At 38.7% G+C, this 27,287-nt stretch overlaps 1 protein-coding gene across 4 annotated transcripts in view; it reads right to left on the reverse strand.

Moving 5' to 3' along the window:
- Window positions 1–27,287, reverse strand: part of EPHA7 (EPH receptor A7) — a 183,716-nt gene that overhangs the window by 109,343 nt on the left and 47,086 nt on the right. The window lies entirely within an intron of this gene.

Genomic DNA, 27,287 nt, shown 5'->3' on the forward strand with positions numbered 1-27,287 from the left:
CGTTAGGCGGGATTATTTTCTGTGTGATCCTCCTTGTCACCAAACCTGATGGAATGTTCCAAATGAAGGATGGCTACATCGTTTCAAACAAAGGGAAATGCTACCAATGGCAAACACATTATGACCTTGTTTCACCTTTGGAGAAGAAGGTTAAAGGGGCACACTTGATAATATAGCAACCATTGTCAATAGAAAGCACGCCAGAGTACAGAATTCTTCTAGAAGCTTCTGATAAAACTCAGGCTCTTTCAAATGCACAACTTCATTCAAGTTCTGTTCTCCAATAAATCAGGCAACCACAGCAAATACAAATTAACCCTCTAAATCACTGCTTGTGTGTGAAAAATGTATTGTGGGTCAAACTTAATATAAGGTGTGAAAATCTTTGCAAGCAAAAGCCAGTTAAATAGGCCTTTATACATATGCAGAGAAAGCATTTCCTCTAATAACAATTGCATTTGACTGGTGAGGCTGTCTCACAAGCAGGTATGGAGATATTCAAATATACAGATATTTAAAAGATGTGGTTTTGGAGATGAGCTACTGCAGTCATGGGCATAGTATAAAAACACTGGGCCTCATCCAAAGTCCATTAGAATCAATGAAAAAAAAAGTCAGACGGACCTCAGTGGGCTTTCGACTGGGTGCATTGTAGTTTAGTAGCCATACTGTTCTAATTATTATGTATGAGTACTATTCCTTTCTAATTATAGGTGGTGTCTAGACTACACCTCTCTGTCAACAGAGAGATGTAGATTAGGCACGTCAAAGTTGCTAATGAGGCAAGGATTTAAATATCCCGTGCTTCATTAGCATGAACATGGCTGCCGCTTTTTTTTTTAAATGGAGCTTTTTTCTAGACATAGTTCTGTTGAAAATAATCCCTTTTTCGAGAGATCCTGTAAACCTCATTTTTTGAGGAATACATGATTTTTTGAAAAAGGGTTTATTTTCGACAGACTGCCGTTTTTTCTGAAAAAGCTCAGTTTCAAAAAAAGTGGCGGCCATGTTTATGCTAATAAAGTGCACGATATTTAAATCCCTGCCTCATTAGCAACTTCAACGTGCCTAATCTACATCTCTCTGTCGACAGAGAGATGTAGTGTATGCTTACCTCTACAGGTCACATTTTCCTCATTTGGACTGGTAAAATCCCTTATTTCTCTGGTTTATTGCAGATAAAAGATGAAAAAAAATCTCATCTGATTTTATTTTCAATTTTGCTAAAGAAAAAGCATGTTCAAAAGACAATAATAATATTTTTGGAGTTTGTTGTGTTTTAAAAGTAGGGGTTGCAAGCCAAAGTATATGCTTGGCTTCAATGAAGTTGCATTGCTTTACCTCAAAAGAGAATTTAGCTGAATGTTTGGAAAATATGTTCTCTTTGATGGATAGTATCACATCAACATAACATAGAATTATGCCAAATATCTCACCACTAAAAAAAACCCAAACATCTAACAAGAAAGCCTTAGTATGTGTTCATCAGTGTGTTTTGGAACAAACGTTTGGGTAAACTTGACCTGTTGATTTTACAGATGAGGAGTTCAAATTAATGCAGAATTAGCCTTTTTCATTCTCCTTCAAGATCATTCCAAGATTTCCAGGTCAAGGGTGAAGAGCACTGACACTAACCTATTTTGTAAACATGAACTATAAACGAATATCAATGAATTAAACTTTCATCTATTACTTCAGAACTCTCCATTAAGATCCAGACAACTGACTAAATAATAAATTTCATGTTTTGTCTTAGCTAGACAAGTTCCTCAGAAGATGAGGAAAGCACTGGACAAACACACTGCATCTTTCAGCATGCAACCCTCTGCAGAGCAAAGAGCAACTTGAAAGGCACAGATGCCTACTGTGAATCCAGTCTGTCCCTCTCAGCAGGGAACATTACAAAGCAAAGATGCCAAAAGAAAATAGAGATTTCAGACAGAAACAACAAAACACACCGAAAACCCCTTTACATTTTTTTTCCTGATGGCTTGATCTAGACATTTATATGCTCAGTCACTTGTTATTTAAAGTAAGTGTGCATTTCTTATTTTACTTCAAAGGATTTGAACGTCTCCTACTAGTCTAAGTGAAAGCTCTTTATTCTTGTGCAGTGCATACCAGAGGCAGCAGGATCAGACACTCATTGTTTATCATGCTTCTATCTCCATCATCTTTAGTTCTAATAAGAGGCCCATGTGATGGCATTTAATTACTATTCTTTTAACTTAAGCACCCCATAAATATAGAGTAACATTATTCCTGCAATGCAATCCTTAACAGCCTCAAAAAGGTGCTTTGAGCTGATTCTACCACATAAAGTCTAATAGCAAATTGTTATCGGTATCACACACAGAAAGGTTTAAAGAAATTTTTAAAGGGATATGTTAAAGGCACCACACATCATATTAAAAGGGGCAGTGCTCCTCTTTTTTTCTGGTGGAATTAAAGAAATATTTGCTTATTGCTATTTTTTTCCTTTCTGAACTTTATTTTATTTTAAAATATGAGCGGGTTTCTGGTCTTTTAAAGCGGGGGTTGGGAGCCTTTTTCCTCTCTGGGGCCATTGACCGGAAGAAAAAAAAATTAGTTGCAGGCCACACACAGTCGCACAAGAGATGGAGGATATGACAGCTCAGGGCTTTCCCGTGGGTTATTAGTGTTGCCAGTTTTCCCAATTGAATGAATTGGACACCATTGCCACAAATGCTGTCCAGTTGGGAAAGCTGGCAACACTATAGTTGAGATGTGGCCAAAAAATGAGAGTTTTAGGGAGGCAAGAGGATGCTCCAGGCTAGGGCAGAGGGTTGGGGCATGGGGTAGGGGTGCTGACTGGGGTTATGGGCATGGGATGATGGGTTTGATGTGAAATAGAGGGCTCAGGGCAAGAGGCTGGGGTGGAACTGTGGGCTCTGGGTGAGTGTTAGGGTGCTGGAAGAAGCTCAGGGCTGGGTCACAGATAGGGGGTGGCAGGCTATGGGAAGCTGTTAAGAGTCCGAGAAGGGGCTCTGGGCTGGGGTAAGGGATTGCAGTGTAGCAGGGGGTGCGGGACACTTATCTCCAGCAGCTCCTGGATTCAGAAGTGGCTGGCACATGTCCCTTTGACCTCTAAGGTGGAGAGACAGATGCTCCATGCATTGCCCTTGCCTAGGGTTGCCAGGTGTCCAGTATTGACCCGGACAGTCCTGTATTTTGGCTCCTGTCCGGTAAAAAAAAATTCAGAAAATACCAGACACCTAAAACGTCTGGTATTTTCTGATTTTTTTCTCAGGCCAGGGGTTGAAAATACCAGACTGTCCGGGTCAATACCGGACAGCTGCCAACCCTACAATTGCTCCTCAATTGTCAAAATTATTATAATTACTATAATCTCTATATAACATTTTAAAGGTTGTGGAACTAGAACACTTGTCTTTGTCACCAACAAAAGTTAGTTCTATAAAAAGATATTACCTCACTCAACTTGTGTTTTCATTAATGATATCCATAGACCAGTCTATATATTAAAAATATATAGTACTCTACTTTTGTAACAGCTGCATTGTTGCTACGGTTGAGGTAATAGTCTCAGTTTAACCTGCTCTTAATCATGCTACTCAATATTTTGATGCTTTGCCTAGGTAGCAAGTAGCTTTGTTTTAAAATGTCAGATTTTGCATATCTGGTGGTCCTAAGCAGGAAAAAAGACAATTTGCCTTGTTTGAAAAAAGAACAAACATTAGTCATCATTAAATGTGGTATGTGGTGCATGACGAGCAAAACAACAAAGTTATTGTTCATGCAACATTAGCACCTAGAAGCCCCATGAAAGTTCAAGGGCCCCGTTTATACTAGGCACTGTACAAATACACAGGAAAAGACAATCTGGGTATGTCTATATTGCATTCCTCTTTCGAGAGAGGAATGCAAATGCAGACGAATGAAACTGCAAATAAAGTGTGGATCTGAATTTCCCACACTTCATTTGCATAATCGCGTCCAGCCAATATTTCAAAATAAAAAACGCTGTCTAGATGCGGTTATTTCGAAAGAAGGGTTTTCTTTCGAAAAAAGCCTTAAACTTCATTTTATAAGGAGTAAGGGTTATTTCAAAATGTGTCTAGACAGTGTTTCTTTTTTCGAAATAGGGTATTTCGAAATAGCGGCCGGACGCGATTATGCAATTGAAGCATGGGAAATTCAAATCTGCACTTCATTTGCAATTTTGCTCGGCTGCATTTGCATTCCTCTCTCAAAAGAGGAATGCAGTGTAGATATACCTTCTGTATCCTGAAGAGAAATAACGGAAAATGCTTGAAAGAGGGAAACAAATAGTGTTGCCAAACATCTAGTTCTGACCAGAATGTTCAGTCAAAAAGGGGCCTGGGCTATTAAAAGTCCATTCAATGGCAAGCCAAATAAGTGCAGCCAGGACCCCTCAGTCTGAACCCTCTCCTGCACCCCCAATTCCCTGCTTCTGCCTGAAATCCCCTCCCACATCCAAACTCCATCCCACATACCTAACCCTGAGCTCCTTTCTGCACCTCAAACTGCTCACCCTTGGTCCTAACCCATAGCCCACAACCCCAGCCAGAGCTCTCAACTCCTCCCACAGCTTGACCCCCTTTCACAGCCTGGAGTCCTCTCCTATACCCAGAACCCCTCATTTCTCACCCCAGCTGAAGCTTTCAGCCCCCTGTATCAGCCCAGAGCCCTTACCCGCACCCTCAATCCTTTATTTCTTGCCTCACCCTGAGCACTCAACTTCTCTCCCCCTTCCCCAAAACTCTACCCCAGCCCAGAGCCCCTCTTCCACATCCTGCACTCCTCATCCCTGGCCTCACCCATAGTTCCCACCCACAGCTGAGGTCCTCACCCCAGAATTGATGTGTCCTGAGGCCCTGTCCACTGTACCCACTTGCAGTATTTCTGAGTATTTAGTAGTGCCCATATTTTAGCCATCAGTAATTCTCACTGAATTTATAACTGGGAGGTTTGGGAGAGGCATAGGGTGAGGTTAAGACTACCCTAAGCAAGTTTATTCTCTAAAACACTGCAGGAGAGCACTGTTCAGCATCACTGGCCACCTAAGACAGAACCCCTATTGCACGTTTCAGCCTGTAACTGTTAAATCAAATGGTAATACAAACGCAAATAGTGATATTAAAGATGCATAACAGTGCATTTTGGGATGAATAATGTATGAAAGTCACAGTAAATTGTAATTGAAAGGGCAGCTTTGTGAAGCCGTTGCACTCCTCATATGAGCTTGTTTAACATTAAACACTAAACAAAGTGCCATCCACTGGGGGGTTCAGTTACTGGGGCATATGGGGTGCTGCCTATTCAGAAAAGCAAAAGAGAAAACAAAAGCACAGTGGAATAAATTGACCTGCACCCAATTCTGTGTGTTTTACACTGCTGTTAATTGAATAGAATAGCTCTTCCACAGATGTAGGCTGTGTTGGCCAGGCATCTGAATCCATACTGCCTGAATAACAGTAAGTGCACATTCTAGGGTGGAGGCTCCAAACCAATAGGAGCAAAAGTGTTTTGCTGAACAGCAAAGAAGCTGCAGCAAGCTCCCAAACAGCACTTATGAAAGTGACCTAAAATAACGAATGCATAAAAATTATTGTTTTTATTATTTAAATATTTATATTACAAAATCAGGGCTCCCTTGTGCAACATGCAATAAATACAGAGAGGAAGACAGAGTCTAGCTACGTCACAGCTCTTCACATAAAATCTGTCTCAGCCTCACTAGTATGGGCATCCCAGCCTTGTGTATTTCTATGAGATAGCCTTGCCTGCTCCTAAGAGCAAATTCTCCCACCTCCTCCACAAGTGGAAAGAATCCTCCAGCAAAGAAGCTGGTGGTGTGAGTTCAGGGAAGAATTCACACAAGAGACAGACACTCCTTGGCCTGCATAGCTAAAGTCTGCCACTGAATAGGGTTCTGATAATTTATATTTAAACTGTTCTTATTCTGATAAACTTTAGATGTGCTGTAACATTCTGTTTTCTGTTCATATGTGGAGCCATATAATGAAAGACCCGTATGTATACATGATAAAGCCAGTGAAGGTTGCTTAAGTAACCTTTTTTGGTTTAGCATTAGTCAGTTGTTTGGTTTTTTCTTGTACCCTGAAAAGTTATTTTTAACATCTGTATGATAAGGTGCATGGAATGGAAAGGTGACATTGGCAAAATATGGTGTTCTCTCTCATATATACATAATGTGACAACATGGCCAGGCATGTTCCAAAGACAATATCTTTACGAGCCTTTCAGAGCTTGCTGCATGGAAATATGAATGCTAAAAACCCTTCAATAATTTGAAGGGTATTATCCCCAGACATTGAATTCCACTCCCACATCTGGCACAGAATATTGCATTGGCAGAGGCAATGGTAACCTTGGGTCCTGGTTATGATTGTATATGATGTACAAAAATGGCAGCTCCTTTGCAGTGAGCTCTGCCCAAGCTTCAGCCACTTGAGGTTTCTGAATAATTTCTCTTTTCAATCTTTGTATATATGAGGAAGAGTTTTCCAATAAATTCTACATTAAGGAAAGCAAGAGATATGGAAAGCAGTCTGTGGCATTTTGGAGTCCCACCTGTGGGAAACAGAGGACAAAGGAGAGTGATGTATATATTTTTTGATGCAACTTTAATACCTTTTCAATATAAAAACTGTGAAAAGCAAGAATGGGCTTTTTTTGTGCAAGAATATGTGTGTCTGAACTTAAATTGAGAGAATATGGGGAAAAAAGATTAGTAATAAATCTTGTTCAGATAACAGGAAGAAAGATGGCAAGTTGGACTGAGGTTAATGATACATTCATACAAGAGAATTATTTGTTATAAAGAAATGAGGAGAGATTAGGGAAAGCAGATTAGAGATAAAAATTGCTACTGCACAAGTTCAAGAATCAAAGGGCATGCAACTATTCTTTCTACTATTTTTGGCATGGCGGACGCTTTATTGAACACGATTTTTTTATCATAAGTTCTCAGTCTGCATGAAAAATAAGAAAATAGTATGTTGCATGCTGCAAAGGACACATTAGTTTGTCATCAATATATAACACTGGCAGTCAGTTTAAGGAAACAAATATACTTTGTGTTATTAGAATAAGAGAGCTCATTCAATAATTCTTGATATGTTTAATTGATCCTGCTATCACATGCACATCATATCGACATAAATGTTTTATACATAGTGCATATTAAAAGGAATGTTAAAAAAATATAGTAGTTTCTACTCTAAGAAGTTAATCATCCAAAGGTGACAACAAGCTGACCATGGTGAAGAGGAGGTTTGAACTGGTAGCAATTTGCTTCTGAATGTGCAGAGAAAAATCCTGGGTCCACTGAATTCAATGACAAGACTCCAACTGGCTTCAATGAGGCCAGGATTTTCACCCTTTGCCTTCTCCTCCTGTAATTTTTTTTCTTTAAAATTTATCAATAGGGATTCTCATTTACCTTTTAGTTTTGCTCTGTTCAGTGATTATTTTCCATTGGCAGTGTCCAGATTTGTTTTGTTTTGATGTGGACACACTGAACATAAACATCCGTTCATCAAATAATGCAAACCAAATCACAAAACCGCTTTCTAAGCCGGTAGACATTAGGGGTAATTCAGCTAACCTTTTCTTGTAGAGATTATGTGTATGTTAGGGGTTTGTGCAGATGTTTCCTGGCTGAAGTTATGCAGCTGCAAGAAGTTTATTATAAAACATAAAATGGATTGCTCTGTAATTGTAACTCTCTGGGGTTCTAATACGTTTTAAATTTAACATACAAATATATTCAGGATGAAGATGGATATTGCTACAATATTACAGGTGGACACTTTAGCAACTGCAGAAAAAGATTGGTCTTTTTACACTGGAGCGCTCAAATATTTGTATCATATTAATATCTACGGCTCTATAATTCAGAACTGAAAGCACAGCTTGCAGAAACAGTACTCCCACTGCTAGTGTTGCTGACCTCATCTAGGATGGACAGGTCCAAAATCTTTCTTTTAATCCTATTGACAGTGCCTCAGTGGGAGTAATTACAACAGTCAGCCTCAAATCCAGACCTCCTGTCACTGATACATTATGATTTTTCACAATGAAAACGAACAGCAGACTGGGAACAGCAGATGAAAACGACATGGTGTAATATGATTATTTTAAGATTTGTGAGACCCCTTCTGTATTAACCTGCTGCAAACACATGACAATTTGGCACAGAACATATGAGATTTGTAATTATAGTACATGGGCAGTAAATGCGGTTATAAACAGAAGTTTTTAAAAGAAAAAGTTTCACTCTTTTACAACACAGACTTGACTAGCAGATCATAACACTAAACACTGGTAGTTTTAGAGTCAGTCTATTTGCATAGTTTACGTAAATGAAAGCAGATCATCCTATAATGATTCTCAAATGCACTGTTCTGTGCTAAGGAAGGAGGGAAGGGCTGGGAACAAATCCAGCAGCAAAGGGAGACTTTATAATCCCAGATCCCTTTTTCCAATAATTCATCTGCGTGTTCTAGTCATGACTAAGTTAGACAGTGTAAATTACTTTTATAGTCAGAGATGGCATCTGTTATGCCTTCTATGGCACCTAATATAGAAAGTTTTATAAGGATCCCAGACTGTGGTATTTCATTTATCTAACTACTATATAATGATAAATGTCTAGCTGAAAAGAAGATGTTTATTTTATCTTGGAAATGTTTTTTTAACTGCAATAGTGTCTAAAGATTATGTATGTTTCAATCAAAGAATTATGTTGTATAGTTTAGCCAGAGTAAACATAAGACTTTTAATGGTGCATCAGCAATAGTGTGAATGACATATCTAAATAGGTCTGTCCTGTGACTGCATACCATCACTAGCACAGTATTTGCTAGTGCCTGTCAAGAATAGCCCTGATTTGATACTCACCTTCCAAGCCTAATAAACCCATGTAGTCAAAAACCTTCCTAATGTCATCACTGAGAATGTTCACATAATGCTGTTTGCACAAATCAATTTTGTTCAGTTTTAGACTTGTTATTTTCGGGGAGGGGGGGTAGATTAAATGAAAATTCTTTCTTCCTACAAATCATCTTAAATATAAGAGGTTCCTTCTGATACATTTTAAGTTTCAAGCAATGTAGCAAGATGCCAGATCATTTATTTAACTTCTCCAGGTGCAAAGAAATCCAGTAGTTGCTCCCTTATGGAAAAGTCTCGAACATTCAAGATACTCACGGGAATGCTTGAAGTTCAGTGCATACTAAATGCTTTGCTGGATTATGGCCACAGAACTAGGGATGTTACATATTGGTTTATTGAATAGTCGATTAACCTCATGAATTCTTATCAGTTACTTGACTATTGTATAGTCCCTGGGGGTGGGGCCACCAGCCAGTGCGCTCCAACCCCACTCCCGGGGAGCCAACTTCCACTCTGTGCTGCTGCCTCTGTATCAGCAGCTCCTGTCCGGGGGAAGGGTCTGAGCTCCCAGACCCAGCGCAAGCCAGAACTGAGCCAGGCTGCCTGCTCCTAATACTTTAAATGCAGAGCCGCAGCAGAGGTAGGTCCCAGACCCAACACAAACTGGGACTGAGCTGGGCCACTGGCCAACCTGCTAAAAAATTTACTGGAGGGGGGAGGGAGAGGGAGTCTATAGCATTAACTGATATGCTTTTGCGTATTGTTAATCGACTACACTATTACATCCCTACACAAAACTCAAGTAACCTTACAGAATCATACCTATAAAAGTGACTAAAAGTTCAGAGAGTTTTTCCAGTTCCTCCCAGAAATTTATTTTTCCCTGCTGGAATCCACTGAAGATTCTATGGTAAACTAAAGAATTAGGAATACTGATATTACAAATGTGGAAAAAAATAGGATTAAGATGGGGAAATGTGTAGGCTTTTTTAAGAACCTAGTTAAGTAAAAACCGTGGTGTAAAATTACTATTGTTAATAATTTAACATACCTATTCTTTCAAAAGGTTGAGCTGGTAAAAATGTTTTACATTTAGATTCTTCTTCAAAATTATTTTTGACTCGGTTAGAAATTCTAATGACAAAAAAGTATATTTTGACCTGTATTTTTTTGAAATGTTTCAAGCAGAAAATTTAGTCAAAGCTTCCTCATAAAAAGAGGAAAATATTTTAAGCAAGGCTTTTATTTTATTTGTTTTTACTCAGCTCTAATAATAACCGGCTTGAGTCATAAAAGTAGTAAACCAACAAAAATGGGGAAACTAATACTCTAATCAAAGACAAGAATTCTTTGTATTCCAGAGAGGAGAGAAGTTTTTTTAAAAAAAACCACCAAGCCCCCCCTTTCCTCCAAAAAAAAAAAAAATCTTTACAAGTCGCCCCTATGCAAAACACTCATTTTGGAATTGCGTAGACTAGGATAAACAGGATTTTTCTTTTTTCAATAAAACATATTAGATAGCACATTGTAATTATCAGCTTCTAAAGCTTTCATATAGATGAGCCACATTGTACTTTAATATGTGCTGCTAAGTACAACATGTTCCGTGTTGGAATTTTAGAATCAATTAGTTGAACATGCTAACTAACATGTTCTAATAGCAACCCTGTATTCTATGGGTGGAATTCATAACACATGGATACAAGCTCTAAGCAGGGAGAGCACGGATTATCGGAGAAGGAAAATTCATCCCCCGACCCAACATTCGAATATAGAACTACAGCGCCAGCCCAGCCAGAGAAAGTGAATTCCACCTACCAGAACCTGAGTCATTCATTTGGAGATCATTTTGCTTCCACACTTGCTCAGAGGCCTTATCCATGGGGAAAAAATGAGTGAAGTAGGGGAAATGATGTACTCAAACTCTCCCCTCCCAACTTTTTCTTGGTCATTCTATTTCAGCCCCTGAGCCAATCTTCTCCTTGCTGAAGGATCTCTGATTCCATGGAAGGCTCTTCAAAGGGATACAGAGCAGCATGGATAGTGCCTCCATGAACAAAAGGGCAATAGCCATCATCAGTTCACTTCAAGGGAACTATTATCCCTCAGATGATTATTATGCTCTCACTGTTAAGTTTCATGATTATATAACACAAACAATTAGGGTATGTCTACACAGCAGGGCTAAAGTCAAATTAAGCTATGCAATTGATGTAGCTGAAGTTGCATATCTGAAGTCAAAATAGCTTAATTCAGCTATTGGCACTATCTAAACAGCAGAAAGAACACTCTTCCTTCAACTTCCTTTACTCCTCATGAAATGAGGGTTACCATGAGTCAGAGTAAGAAGTCTTCCAGCTTGACAATATTTCAAAATAAAGGCTTGTAGTGTAGATACACATGTTCGTTATTCCAAAATAACATTCCTGTGTAGATGTACCCCGACAGACTAGTTAGCCATGCTAGTTCTAAATCACTAAATATTGTTATAACAAAACAAAAGTTAGCTACACATACTCAAACTTTCAATACAAATACAACAACATTTTCTAAATATAATCATAAAAGGTTTATGCTGAAAAAAATTCACAGACTTGGTTCAGTATATTATTCTGGGATTGTATCTAGAAACTGCTACAAGAGCAAACAAAAGAGGCAACAGAATTACCAGTGAGGAAATCAATACATTGAAATAGCTGATGAAAATAATCTTTTCATCATGGTTTAGATGAGCAAACTTACTTGAAGCTTCCCTATGAGAACTATCCACAAGACAGCTGCAATTTGTGCTCTTTTTTCCAAATTCCATTGCAATTTAACCTCCAACTCGATCAAAATCAGTGGAACTCTGTGCAGACACAAATATCTGCCTACACAAAGGAGTTTGTCCATAACCAAAACATGTTCAGGGGCTTAGACAGCAAGCAGCTTAGGAAAGGACTGTGTCTGCCTTTATGTCCTACACTGCGCCAAGCATACTGCCAGATCTCAATAAGCTATAGTAAGTAATAAGGTTCAATTTTCTGAAAAAATGAAGAAAGCGATAAAACTGATAGCCGTTCAGTCTGTTATAATCAGCAACAAAAGATCCATATATTTCAAGGCCAGAAAGGACCACTGTGATCCTGTAGTCTGATCTGCATAATATATGGCACAGAATTTCACCCAGATGGCTTTAAAATATTTCCATGGAAGGAAGAATGTTCAGGTAAAACATATAGCAAGAGCTGAAAGTATAGGCTACCAGTGATACATTCTTCTCAGCAATTGTTTTCTTAACACTAAATGCTCAGTTCAAAACCAAACAGGCTGTGCTGATACTGCCCCATTCTTGTTACATAGCCGAAGCTGCTCCCGATTTAAGAGGAACTTCTGCTTTCGTGACTATTACTAGTTCAGGCATTCTGCTGCCATCAAATATTTCCTCCCTTTCCCAGGGCTGGAGTCACACACTTTAAGGACCAATGCCTGTGGCAACTAAATGCATGAGAATGATGTTAAAAGAACACAGTGAACAGATGGAAGGTTTCTCCTTATCTGATTGGCTTTAGAAGAGCCATGCAGTTTAAAGTAGCTTTCAAAATGATGTCAGCCTGTGACAACACCCAAAATATTGTGTCTACCTTCTTCATCCGTCTGAACAACGAAGTCTGTGGCTGGGTCTTCCATATTCCTATAATCAGATCATAATATCCAAATATCAAAGACAGCCTGCATTATCCCTGCTTCCAGTGGGGGGGGGGAGGATTTGTGAGAGAGAGTGTGGCATTGGTCGAGGGTAAATCCATGACATTCTTTTTATGGAACTTCTTCCAAATTCTTCTGTCAAGGGAGGTATTCAGATGCCCTGTGACTCCATTCTATCTGTCCACTGCAGTTGTTCTTTGGTTCCCCATTAGTACAGCTCTGACAGAGCAGCAGCCTCTGGAACAATTTTTGCAAAGGGAGGCTCCATTCCTCAGAGTAGTGCTTTCAAGAGTCAATGTAAAACCTGTGAGCACATTTTCCCAGACTTAGGGGAAAGAACATTGTTAGTACTCCCATCACTCCCCAAATTTGGCCTCATTCTTTTCAGTTCTGGAATCCCATCCCTGAAGGACCTGAGCTTGGTGTCTCAGGGCTATTGACCTCCTTATTCCAATGCAAAGCACAACATGCATCATGGGTGCTAGAACAAGAGTTACAGTCACACTCCCTGGTTTAAGGTGGAATCCATTATATACAAGGTTTACAGTAGGGATGTTAAAATGTGTTTAATTGTGTAAACATGTAACTGCTGAAATTTTCAGCGGTTACATGTTTATAGGCAGAGAGGGAGGGGAAGCAGGAGCTGGTGCTTGCAGGAAGCTGGCTTTTAAGCCTGTCCCCTGCCCCACCCCCATGCTGTTGCCTCTTGAGAGGCAGCAGCAGGGGTGGAGGCAGCAGCTCTGTGGGAGCCATCTCCCTGCAGGTACCAGTTCCCACCTGCTGGGGGGGAGGAGTGATGGCTGTGTGTAACCATGAGGGTTAACCAATGAGCCCAAGCTCATCTGTTAATCATGTACTTAGGTACATATTAACATCCCTAGTTTACAGATGGAGTCAATGGCTCTTAGCATCCTCACTATAAAATTATTCCATCACACCTGACATTCATGCATAGATCTCTGGAGGATAAATCTCTACATTCTGCTTCAGTGCATGAAATCTCTATCAAAGATTGAATGATGGAGTTCTTGAGAAAATTTCTTTTTAGGATAAACTATTTAGTTTTTAAAACACAGAACGTAGATTTTTCTAAAACAAAAGGATTGACACAATCTATTAGAATTGGATTTTAATGTAGTTATAGCAATGCTTAATGAGGAGTCAGCAAGAAACACATCTGGAGGAGTTATTTCATAAAGTAAAACTGCAGCAGACATCTCTATAGGCTTTCCAATTGAAATGTAATTAAAATAATTTAATATCAGATTTTTGTTTCCTTTGGATACTGACCTACTGGTAGTGTTTCAGGCCTTGATCCAGCAGAACATCCCTGAGGGAGTCCAAGCTGTCCCCCATAATGCCATAACTACACTGCAGGCCAACCTTACAAGAGAAAGGTCAGCCTGTTGTGACAAGGAAAAGCAAAACAGACCATCCTCTGCATCTCTGTGCTGGGAAATGGAGGACCTGTTTTAGGCCTCAATCATGCAAATACTTATTCGTGTGCTTAACTTTAAAAAGTATGTAGCTTTCCACTGACTTCAGTAAGCAGTCACATGGCTAAGTTAAGGAATCACATAAGCATTTGTAGAACTGATGTTTTATGGAGGAACATTTATGTAAAAAAGTTCCCTTTACTCCATCACTAGGTCTGGCCACCACGTTTGGTCGAGAAAAAAAAGCCCCCTTTTAAGATCAGAGCAGGCATTGCCCTTTTAAGGTGGTCATATTGAAGGCGGCCATTTTGAAGTCTGCACGGGATACCACGACTCCAGCTCTGTCTCTTTCAGACAGAAACACGCTGCCCCTTTCAGAGCCGTGAGCCACAATTTTTGAAGAACCGCTGGACTAGGGGGTATGGGAAAAGAAATTAAAAAAAACTTTTTCAAAACATGGGTCCACTCCCAATCCCACTGAAGCCATTGGGACTTTTGCCACTGTATTCAGAACCTTCATCAGTTATATTCCTAATATAATCAAAATTTAATAAAATCTTATCTGATGTAATCTAAAGTTTCAGAAGAGATAAAAACAAATCCAACATCCCAGAATTTCACGAAGAAGGACATTATCATGGTAATGTACTAGAGTGAAAAGGAATTAGAATAAAATGTGACCAGATCTATTTTTCCGGAACAACTTGCAAACCTTTTCAACAAGACTGTGATAATAAAAAGAGTGATAACCCTAGATTTATTTGCTGAACGTTTTCATGAGGGTAACTTCCCAGAATTTCATAATTCTCCAGATTCAAACAGTAAAGGGAGAGGCACAATACTGTGAAATGAAGCTGCCTCTGCTAATTGCACACCGTGATCACAACTGTGTCAAATAGCTGATAACATATCAAACCTGCCCAGCTGATCCTGAGGATATGGAAATGTCACTTCACACTAAGCAGCTCAGAGAAAGTAGGAGGGATAGCAAGGCAGTTCAAAGACAGCACCCATCTCAAATGATACAGAACATGTAGAGAAAAAGCAGACAGCAGATTGTGAAAACAGAACAATCACAGATGGAGGGCAGGTGGGTGGGTCAAACAAGGTTTTTTTTAAAAAAACTGGTTTATTTTCATACTTAGGACTCCCTGTTGTGCAAGTGTACAACAAAGTACTGATAAGAAAATGTATTTGTAAATGCGTTTGAACAAACAAAATCTCTTATAGTCAAGGGGAGCTTAGTTGTATATAATTAAGGGATAATGTGCATGGTTGAAGAGTATGAAGCAACACATGGCTTTTGCAAGTGATTAAACACCAATGCAAAGCAGAGGAGATGGATGCCAGAAAAAGCATTTTAGTGCCAGCATGGCTTCCTCTGAAATGGCAGACTTTTTTCTATTATACAAGACAAAAGGTTATTCACTGAACCCACAAAATATTTTCAATCAAGAAAAAGTTCTAAATTGCTGTTTAATCAAGGTTTTTAACAAGGTCACTGTCCAAGTAAGACTACAGGAAATATATTTTTCCCAGGGGAATCCCTAAAACAAAGGAGTAGGGGAGAATAAAGTAAGAAAAAATAGCAAATTAAGGATTTTAGGTGCATTCATTTTTGAGCATAAATAAAACTTCTCTGAAATTTCCTGTAATCTTTCTTTTGACATCATTGGGACTGTAGCTTTGTACTCCTCTGAAACTAAAAATGCCTAATTACACTCTCCCTTTCACTATGCTATTTTTAAGGCTCTAACAAATGATGCAGAACATCGATAACCTTAGGCACGTGAGGAGTTCAACTGGAGTTGGGACTATTCATTCGTTGTGTGTGATCATGACTGGAGCTCCAAATGGGTCTGCCCATATGGGTAAAGTAAATTGGGCCATACAGGTCTGTTCCAAGCCCGCAGAAGTCAATACGAGTCTGTCTTCAGTGGGCTTTAGATTGAGCCATGTGATAGTGCATCCAAAGAACTATTTGAACGTCATTTATTGATTTTACTTGGTAATTGAACTTATAAAACACAGTCTACCTCAGTGGCAGACAATAAGTGGTACAGGGGCCAAATGTGGTTCGCTAGGTTTCTCACAGCTCCCATTGGCTGGGAACAGGAAATTGTGGTCAATGGAAGCTGTGAGCAGGCAGGTAAATAAAGTACCTGGTAGCCTGCCAGCAGCTAATCCTGGTGAACTACTTTCAGACCATAGTCAGCTTATTTCCCACTCCCAATCTACATTGTGTAGTGTGCTATGGAAAGCTTTCCTTTAAATAGATCCAATACATTTACCATATTTTAGTGTTAGACTTAAAACTCTGAAAACTCTACAGTTTCTATATTTGAGCCTCCTGCTTCATGCCGGCATCAGAAAACAGAGGAGAAAGCATTCAAAAGATGCTGCAGTGAGGTGAAGAAACCTGAGTTCTGAATTTGGGGGAGGACCCTTTACGTTGTCATACTACATCTTTTATTTTTGATTGCCAAACTAATTCATAACTTTAACACATTTGAGCATGGTTCAGAGCCCTGTTTATCAATAACTGGCACCCCATACAAGTTCCTTTTGAAAAAATAATTACTCAGCCACTCCATGTCACTGGTTTGAGACAAGAATTCTTATCAATTTTGATTTCTTAGCTCATAACAGGTATTATTTGGTTCACACTGTCACAAACAAGCAAAAAAAAATCACAAAATAAAAAAATTGTTTTAAGTCAGATACAGAAAGCTCTCCATTTGACCTAACATATAAATGGGCTAACGTCTGCCCTCAAATCATGAGGACGTTATCCCCGAAAGACTTACTCTTGTAACTCTTGGAAGTTCCATAGCATAATTATGGCAGAACTTAGATTTTCCCTCTTAAATCTTTCACTCTGAAGGGACAATCAACAGGAATCATTTTCACACTGGTCTCTCAAGGAAGAGGCTAGACCACACTGGGAAACAGCGATGGGCATGCCTGGAGGTATGTGGACAGGATGTGACCTGCAGAGTTTAGCAGAAGGCCCTGCTGCCTCTCTGTGCCACACCAAATATATGACCCAAAACATAGTTGGGTGTGAATCAGAACACTGGATTAATTGGTAATTTGCTTTCATTTTCAGAGACTGTATTGAGTGTGCTTGACCTTAAATTAAGGATTTTATGTGTGTGGTTATATTAAGGAAGAACTAAATCTATATGGAATAATGTATGTGCCACAGCTTAAAATATGTAGAATTTTGGGGAGTTTTTGGTCTTTATGATCTTTTGCAGTAATTACATATTCAGAAAGCAAAAATCAGAAATTGAGTAATAAATCACACAGAAGGGGTTAAATAAAACACATAAAATATTACTACAGAAAACAGCCAATAAAAATAACATCAGAGAGACAACTAAGTACTAAAAGAACTGAGTATCCTTTAACTAGCTCTTATCAAAAAGAGTGAAATGATTCGTGGCATCAAAATTAAGTAAACTTTAAAAAGATACTGTAGGAAATAACAGCCCAAGATATTATTGATATTCAGAGAGCAAGTATTTATCAAGGATTTCAAATACCTGAATCCTGTTCTTCACTTTCAAGAAATGAGTTATTAAAATGAAAAATGAAAAAAAAGACATTGCATTACAGTGTTATATAATGACGTATCATTTTTAATTAACTAAAATTAGTGGAAAGTGATACTAAGGACCGGAAAGTCACAAAAAAGAATTCAATGATAATTTTCTATATGGATTGTAAATAATTTTATAGAAAGCTGGAAAACTGAAATTTAAGAATGTCTTTGTTTCCAGACCTCACTCATCTGATATTTGTTGTGCAATTTTGAGAAAATGATTGTTAGTTTTACTAACAGTGGACATGTTATACAAATTAGAAATTGTTGGGTGTGTTTTGTTTGAAGATGCATTTATTTTTTCAAAAATCTATTTATTAAATCTCCTGGAATTCCCAGAACCAAGTACTTCTATATACTTTTAAAAAAATCAAAAACTGCTTTATATTGAAGGTAACTCAAATTAGTATGAACACGTTCCTATTAAGACTTCAACATATGAATAACTAAGTACACAGGTGCCATTGGCATCAACAGGACTATTTTATGTGCCTAAAGTGAAAACCAGTCTTGGCTGATTAATATTTTCTTTAGGACTCCTAACCTTAGCCCCCTTTATTTTATTTAACACACAACAGTAAAACCCAGCAAAATATCAAAATGCACTGCTATTTTACTTTGTACTAGGATGCTCTATTCTGGTCTTTTATTTTTAAACTAGTAAGTGACAGGAACAGGTAAGTAATTGATATGAAGCCAAGAGTAGTTAAGCATTGCCAGTTATTACTGGCCTTGCAAAACATCAGGTTTCCAAGGCTTTATCATTATTTTACTACTAGCCAATTAGCCCATCATAAGACGGGATTTTCAGGTCTTCTCTCCTGTGCTCTCTCGCTCTGTCTCTCTGTCTCTCTCTCTCTCTCTCTCTCTCTCTCCTCCTACTGCTTCCCCCCCCCCCCAGCTCTCCTCCTCCTCCTGCCTCTCTCTCCCCTCCGTCTCTTCCCGCCCCCCTTACCCTTACCCTTCCTTCCTGCCCTGGCGCTTGGCTGAATGCTGCCTGCTCAGCCGGGCTGCCGCGAGGGAGGGGGGCAGGGAAGTGATGTACACGGCCAGGGGGCAGGGCCATGTACGTCACCGCTCTCCCTTTCCCTCCCACCCCGGGGGAGCCCAAATGGCCCGACTGAAGGGCGCAGCACTCAGCTGAGTGCTACAGTGGGAGGGGAAGGGGGGCGGTGACATACAGGGCCAGGGGGCGTGGCCGTGTATGTCAGCGTTACAGACTCACAGACAATGAGCTACTATATATATGATTACACTTTTTAATAATTAAAGCACTTTAAGGGTATGTCTAGATGGCGGCACTATTTCGGGAGATGTCTGGTATCCCAAAGTAATGTTTTCTGCCTCTTAGCAACAAGCCTGTTATTTTGAAATATATTTGAAATAACAGGCTTGCTATTCCGACGTTCCAGTAAATCTCATTCCGCGAGACTTAAGGGACTTGTCAGAATAGTGGTCTATTTCAAAATTTGGCACTTTGTAGACAGTGCCAAATTCTGAAATAGACTCTCTTGAAATAAGCTACACAATTTGCGTAGCTCAAATTGAGTAGCTTATTTTGAGCTATGTGGCACTATATAGACATACCCTGATTTCCCCCATTGTATTTTTCCTTTAAATTGTGAGACATCACACATATGAAATCACAGTTGCAACAGCAACATATTGGATTCTGCCATCATGCCTAAGAGGCATAGCAAGCAGTAACCATGGACAATGCTAGAATCCCTGATTAACAGTTCACCATCTCATTCTGTGAGGCTGCCAGCTCTTCTGTCTAACCATTAACTCTGCTGTTCAAATCACAGAGCATTTTTGTGTTTATTTTTGCTGCCCAATAAGACATCCAAGTTGAACATGGTGTTTGACCTGCAGCATTTATTTTTTATATATAATGGCTGATAAGTAAAATAGAAACACCTGGCTAGTTGTAACAGAGATGAAAGATTAAAAAGGAATACCAAACTCACCTACAACCTTAAGCACACAAAGACAGCCTCATCCTGTAAACTCTTACATGCTTGACAACAATGAGATTTTTCTCATGAATAACTCTACTAAAGTGTATTTTCAAGATCAGGCCCAAATATGTACACAAGTGCATGAGAGTTGTTTTTCAACCACTTTTAATTCTTAAAGAGACATTAGTCTTGCTGCTGCTCTACAAATTGCCTCCTACATTTCTATTGGTGCCCAAAGCTCCAAATGCATGTCTGCTAAAATCTCCAGGCCTGCCTCCTCGCATGCACTAGCACTCCAGGGCATGCCACACCACACAAAGTGCGTAATCAGAAAAAAAAATCTGTCATAAGTCTGAAAACAAGACAGCATAAAGTAAATGGAATGTAATAAAGTAGCACTGGGGAATCCTGTACTGATTGGATCTGTTTTCATATTAAATTCATTGACACAAGCACCATATACTTGAATTATGCTGCTCCAGAATGCCCCAGCTATACACACAGTTTGCATGCAAGGGTCTAGTCTAGGCATTTGACTTTTTCCAAGATGAGGTTTCCACAGCATTGCTTAGCAGCTTGTCCTACTGTCTAACTGTTCTTATCATCCCCTCTCCCCAAAACCTAACATAAATGGTTTCTACTGAAATGTAGTCACATAACATCTTTATTTATTGCTTCTGATAGGTGAGAATAAATCATCCCTCTTCTCTTTGTAACACTCCGTAACAATTAACTTCTAAAATGATATAAAGGGGGTAGGATGCAAGGGTGTCTATTTAGATCAGGAAGAAGCAGAATAGAAGGACAGGTGAAGAGAAAGCCAACTTCAGGAAAGATGAGGCTGAGATTTATGCTGCCTTATTGGTTTTGGTTTACTGATAAAGCCAGGGTCTTTTTAGCTCAGGGTCTTTGTGCTTTGCTAAATCTTGGGAAGGAACCTAGCCCATATATATGTAACCCACATGCCTATGGGGTGTGGTTCACTATCCCATGTAGTGGCACCTAGACCACTTACAGCAAAATATAAGAATACGTGAAATCTAGAGCCTAAGGCCCCAAGCTAAAAGCCAGCTGGCTTCATAGCGCATGTTGTAGTGGCTTGGTGACCAAACTCCAGTGGTCCCAAGTTCAGTTCTGCCTGTAGGCAGTTCTTTTCACTATGCATACAATGTTTTACATACTACCCCAGTTAAATTCAGGAGATAAGAGTTCTACTGAAGGTTGTACAGCCCATACAGCAGCAATAGGCAACCTGGCCTAGTGAGTGGCTGCACGCTTGGCCCTCAGTCATTTCAATGGGCTGCAAGACTGTTGTAACCAAGATGGTCTCCCAGAATAAGAGGGTATGCAAAGGCAGTTTTTAGCAAGACTTAGAATTTGTGGGATGTTCTGATTGAACAGTAGCAGCGCTTTGATTGGATTCAGAGGGAGTGAATGGATTTCACAGTCAATGTTGTGTGCAGTCTGCACACACTTTACTTCATGCGGTCTTGCTTTACATGGATATTACGTTAATGCTACTGGTAGGGGGGAAATATGCAGAGGGAAACTAGTGGAATCTGGCAAACCTATGCATGGACCACAGTAAAAAAATGTGTCATGGGCCACACATATAACCCCGATAAGCCTCACGTGGCCCACTGCCATACATTATTTTCTTTGCACTGCTTTGAGCTGACCCATTTACAGTTTGTGTCAGTTAAGCTTTTTGAGGATAACCTTAAGTTCGCGTATATTAAATTACACGATACACAGACATTCCTAATATTGTGGTGAAGTAAAGGATAAGTAACTTTATTTATAAAGATAATATACTCCTTCATTAATCTTAAATATTTCCATTTTCTCCTTAACCATAATTTAACTACCAGGATCTCAAAGTGCATTACAGTTGTCTTTACTTCCTACTCTTTGAAGGTGTCTAACAAGTTTCTCTAATGAGCTACTGCTGTTGAGCTAAGTGGGTTCTCTCTCAAATACTCAATTTCTTTGAATAAAATGACCACAATAAATTTAATCTGTTCCTTCTTGCTTCTCCTTCTATCAGTGGAGCTTCTAGTAATGGTTTCAAAGATAACTTTTGACTTCCAACTCTTCCTCAGACTCTTCCTCCGACTCTTCCTCAGACTGACCAGATGGCATTTAGGGTCACGGAATAAGTATGACACTTATTCCTCTATTTCCCATGATTGCCTTCATTCAGATCCCTATCCTTCAGGGTGACGAGTAGGTTCAGTTCTCATGGAAGGCAATATAGTTGATCAGAAACTATTTTTTTCAATATATTATCGAAGATGCAGCACACTTATCTAAAAAATAGGGTTGCACTTTCATCCTCCCTGCTGCAATTGGCTTGATACAAGGCACGCCCTTTTAAAGTGTCACGCAAATGAACAAAAGCAAAGGAAGTTGTACTGCTGACTTTAAAGATACAGATACATATATTTATTTAAGCATGCAGGAAGAGAAAGCAAAAAAACACCCAACCTGGAAGCAGCAGAGAATCTGTCCCATGAACAGGTAGAAATTTGACTCAAATTTTTGTCTAATTGTAATCATTACTGGGGCAACTATTTTACTTGGACAAATTGTAAATACAGGCATTGTTTGATTCCCTCAGAGTATGTCTACATAGAAGGGCTAAAGCTGCAATAAGCACACACTGGCCACAAGTAGAGAGGCAATTCTTGATTTAGTCCTAAGCGGAATGCAGGATCTGGTCCAAGAGTTAAATATAACTGGACTGCTTGGAAATAGTGACCATAATGTAATAAAATTTAACGTCCCTGTGGTGGGAAAAACACCTCAACAGTCCAACACTGTGGCATTTAATTTCAGAAAGGGGAACTATACAAAAATGAGAAGTTTAGTTAAAAAGATTAAAAAGCACAGTGACAAAAGTAAAATTCCTAAAAGCTGGACATCATAATAGAGGCCCAACTTAAACATATACCCAAAATTAAAAAACATAGTAAGAAAGCCAAGAAATTGTCACTGTGGCTTAACAACCAAGTAAAAGAAACAGTGAGGGATAATAAAGACATCTTTTAAAAAGTGTAAGTCAAATTCTAGTAAGGAAAACAGAAAGGAGCATAAACTTTGTTGAATTAAGGGTAAAAATATAATAAGAAAAGCCAAAAAGGTGTTTGAAGAAAAGCTAGCCAAAACCTCAAAAAGCAATAGTTTTTTAAGTACACCAGAAGCAGGAAGCCAGCTAAACAACCAGTGGGGCAACTGGATGATCAAGATGCTAAAGGAGCACTCAAAGATGATAAGGTAATTGCAGAGAAACTAAATGAATTCTTTGCTTCAGTCTTCATGGCTGAGGATGTTAGGGAGATTCCCAAACTATAGGTAGCAGATTTAAAACAAACAAAAGGAAGTTTTCTCTTCATGAAGCACAAAGCCAACCTGTGGAACTCCTTGACTTAGGATTTTGTGAAGACTAGGACTTTAACTCAAAAAGAGGCAGATAAATTCACGGAGGTTAGGTCCATCAGTGCTATTAGCCAGGATGGGTAGGAATGGTGTCCCTAGCCTCTGTTTGTTTGGAAATGGATGACAGTAGAGGGATCACATGATGATTACATGTTGTGTTTACTCCCTCTGGGTCATCTGGCATTGGCCACTGTTGGTCTACTGGGCTAGATGGACCTTTGGTCTGGTCCAGTATGACCATTCTTATGTAACTTCAGCTACGTCAGTAGCGTAGCTTAAGTCAAAATAGTTTGTCAAAATAGCCTACACAGCAGGAAGTCCAAGGCAAAGCATTCTTCCTCTGACTTCCCTTACTCCTCTTAAAATAAGGGTTACAGGAGTTGGAGTAAGAAGTCCTCCAGCTCTCCATTATGTCAAAATAACTGCTTGTAGTGTAGACGTGGACCATGTTATTTTGGAATAACATCAATTATTCCAAAATAACACTGCTATGTAGATGTACCAAGAGCTATATGAGGCAGCTTTCCAACCTCAAATCTCCTTTTCTTTATTTACTGTAAAGATGCCATTGCTAGCTAAATTTACTACAGATGTTTGGTAAGATTTACACAAGTAGCATCCTGCTTTAGCAATATAAACTGACTTGCCTGGGAGAACTGTCCTTTTATGCTAATGGCTCTAAAGCAGACAACAGATACTGTGAAAGCTGCAGCTGCCTCTTCTGCTGCTGCTAACATTGTAAGGCAATAAGGTCCAGTGAGCAGGCATGGGACCAGGAGACAAAAGTCTTAGGTTATTTTCCTGGTAATTTCAAGGGACTCCAATTTTCTCATTCATATAATAGATGCTGATATATTTTAAAATAAGTATGTGCATTTCTCTTTGTTTAACTCACCTGTTCCAATCAATAGAACAATCTTCCAAGATTATAAGTGCCTTTGACACCCAACAACTTCAGTAAAGAGATGAGAGCATCAGCACCACAAAATAAATAATAAACATCTCATTCTCTTATATAGATGTCCAAGTGCTTTACAAGGAAGGACAATATCATCCTTATTTTCACAGATAAAGAAACTGAGGTACATGGCGGCAAAGTGACTTGACCAAGGTCCTTCTGCAAACCCACTACAGGATGAAGAATAGAATCCCTCCTCTGAGTCCCAATCAGTGCTATAGCAGAATATTTTCTTCTGCAGTTACATAATGCTGTAAGTAATTGTGGCTGTCCTTCAAAAATTCACAATGGTATCAACACTTGTGACAAATGCAGCAGCTTTCATAGATCAGATGCATACAAATTAGTGCCATAGGCATAATCAGATCACATTTGACACACTTCTCCCACACGAGTCAATAAGATTAGGTTACTCTGTCCACTGATTGCTGATGGAGGATTCCTTTGAGTTGATAAGTACTGTTTGAAGTTATCTAGCCATATGTTAAAATCAGAGCTCATGAATTACTTTCTCCAAATTATGTGATAAACATGCACTGTGACTTGGTAATTTTTTGTTAAGGAATAGAGTGCACTCAAAATAATATGCCTACATAGAAATAAAGAAAAATAAACTTAAGTATGGTATTATCCATACAGGCTAAATAATGGCGAATAAAATGTGAATGTTGAATTAAGATCTTCCCACACACCCTCTTTCTAATTTCCAATATTCAGAGTCACAATGTCAACCAAAGTCAGAAGCAATGGAATTCCAGAAAGCACTACAACCATTATTAGGATGGTCTGTTCCAAGTACTTATTAGACTAAAATAAATCTTGATGTCTATGTGACTTATTACAGTGAAATTAAATGAGAACAAATAGTCAAAATGTATATCTAGAGCTTTTATCTCTAGCTCAGTGAAAGTCAGTCACTGAAACATTCTGGCATACAGTAACCATCAATGAGTTCTGTAACCTTTAGGAATATAAACTGTGTTAGTGTTTTCTGTTTGCATACTTCATTAATCTTTATAACAGATAAAACCAATCAGTGATGAATTCTTCAGTATTTCATAACAGTACTGAATTTATCAATATTTCATAACATTTATGATTGCCAGTCTTCAAGGATTGTCCTGGAGTCTCCTGAAATTGTAGATTAATCTTTGATTTAAGGATATTGTGCTCATGGTGAAATCTCCAGGAATACGTTCAATAACAATTGGCAACCATACTTACACTTCACTTAATTTTTTCCCTAAAAATACTACATGCAGTTTAAATGTTCTAAAATGTTCAAGGCAGAACTAAAAGCAGAATGAGTAAGCAAGCAAGCAAGCAAGACAAATCGTATACAGCTAGTAATAGTGTTAAAACATGTGGTTCCCCTTTATAACTGCATGCATTGTAAAGGCACAGAAGCTCTATGTTCACACCAAATCAATCCTCCATTTACTTCTAGACATTTTAATCTGTTTCCTTAAAAGGACAGGTGCTGATAAAGATTTGAAACAGAGCCTGAATTAAGAAAATGACAGGAAGAAAGGATCCCTGCTGCTGGTAAATGGCACTCTCACTGGGATTGCATTTCTTGAATATTCTCCTTCAAGGAGAAGAGCATATCAGTTTTTACACTTCAGCCAGAGAAAGCGATAGACTGAAATTAGAGCTGCTAGAAGCAAACAGGTACTATGAAATCTAAAGAAACACGGCACAGAGACCTTTAAAAGGGAGAAGGGGATAAAATTCTCTTTATCCTTATAAAATCGGCACATTATTCCAACTGAGCTAACAGGCTTAAGCGTAATGCAAGTTACAAGGAAGCTGAAGACAAATGTTTCATTCAGAAGTCCGTCATTCTCAACCAATAACTTTCTGCACAGAAGCATAGTAAAATCACGTCTCTTATTAAGTTCGCTTCTCTTGTTACAATAGAAGATGCTTTTAAGAAATAGTTCATTAATGTATCATCAAGTGCTCTATGCAATGTTTTTAGCTACAAAATTCAACTTGGCAAAGTAGCTTCTATTCTAACTCTTTAAAATGTCTTTCAAAAAGTTGACAATTTTCCTTTTCACTTTGTCATTATCCATTAAGGAGCTGCTGACTCACCAAAATTCTTAAAAAAAACACTTGTGTGTCATGGACTTCTCTCTCTCTCTCCCCATTTAAATTGTATGGTGTCACAAAACACATTTACCTAGAACAAGCTTTACTGTGTTCTCATGTCTTGCTGATATTTCTTACTTGCATAAATGATTATGTGGTAAACAGAATATTCAAAATCAAATCCTAGCCCAACTGCACTCATTGGGGCCAGAATTTCACCTATTTACTTCAGCTAAGAAATAATCAGGTGGAACTGAGTACCAAAGATCCAGTTTTCATGCAAATATTTCTACCAGTTCTCTAACAACTAAATCCAATAGTTTTGTCATTGATTTCTATGGGAACACAGGGAAACCAACCACCAAATTAAATAGTGGTAGAAATAAATGTACATGCACAAAAACATGGGAGCGCACATGAAGAAATATTTATGTACAAGGGAATATTTTTCAAACTTTCCATAAGTAACTAGTAGATATTTAAAGTGAACTAAACATCTTCTTTGGTACCATCTCTGTAACTTTAGCAATGTCCTAATTTCCCAAAGAGGCAAATTAAGTGGTGTCACTCAGTATAAATGTGAAAGTTACTTAATGTTCTTGCTCTGCAAATCAACTCCTATTTGAATTATTACGGACACTTTGCTGTTGAGGTATCAACCTTGAATCCAGGAACTGGATTAAGGATTGTATGGTGGATGGAAAAAGGGGAAAGGCAAATGCTGCTGCGTTTTTTAAGCATTTCACATCGTTTTGTAGATTGGCAGGGAAGTGTGTTTTATCAGTCTTTCAGATTCAAAATATTGAGTTAAAGTTACAAAATGTACATCATATGCCATCTATTTAGAATGAGAAAGTGGGTGAGGTAATATCTTTCACTGTACCAACTTCTGTTAGTGAGAGACAAGCTTTTGAGCTGCACAAAGCTATTTGTCAGATCTGAGAAAGATTCTAATGTGTCACATCTACATAAAAGATGGAACAGATAGTTTTTTATAAGAAGCACATAAAAAGAGGGTGGGGCTTATGGGGTTACAGAGTTCTGTAATAAGCCATAAATCCAGTGTCTTTATTAAGACTATGATCTTTAGTGCTTAGCAAAGTTATGAATTTAGGCTCCTGGGTTCATCTTTTGATAGTGCTGGCAGGTCTCCTTTGAGGAGGATTAATAGGTCAGATGCA

This window comes from Pelodiscus sinensis, chromosome 3, assembly GCF_052426305.1.
Source record: "Pelodiscus sinensis isolate ZL-2025 chromosome 3, ASM5242630v1, whole genome shotgun sequence".
Taxonomy (NCBI): domain Eukaryota; kingdom Metazoa; phylum Chordata; order Testudines; family Trionychidae; genus Pelodiscus; species Pelodiscus sinensis.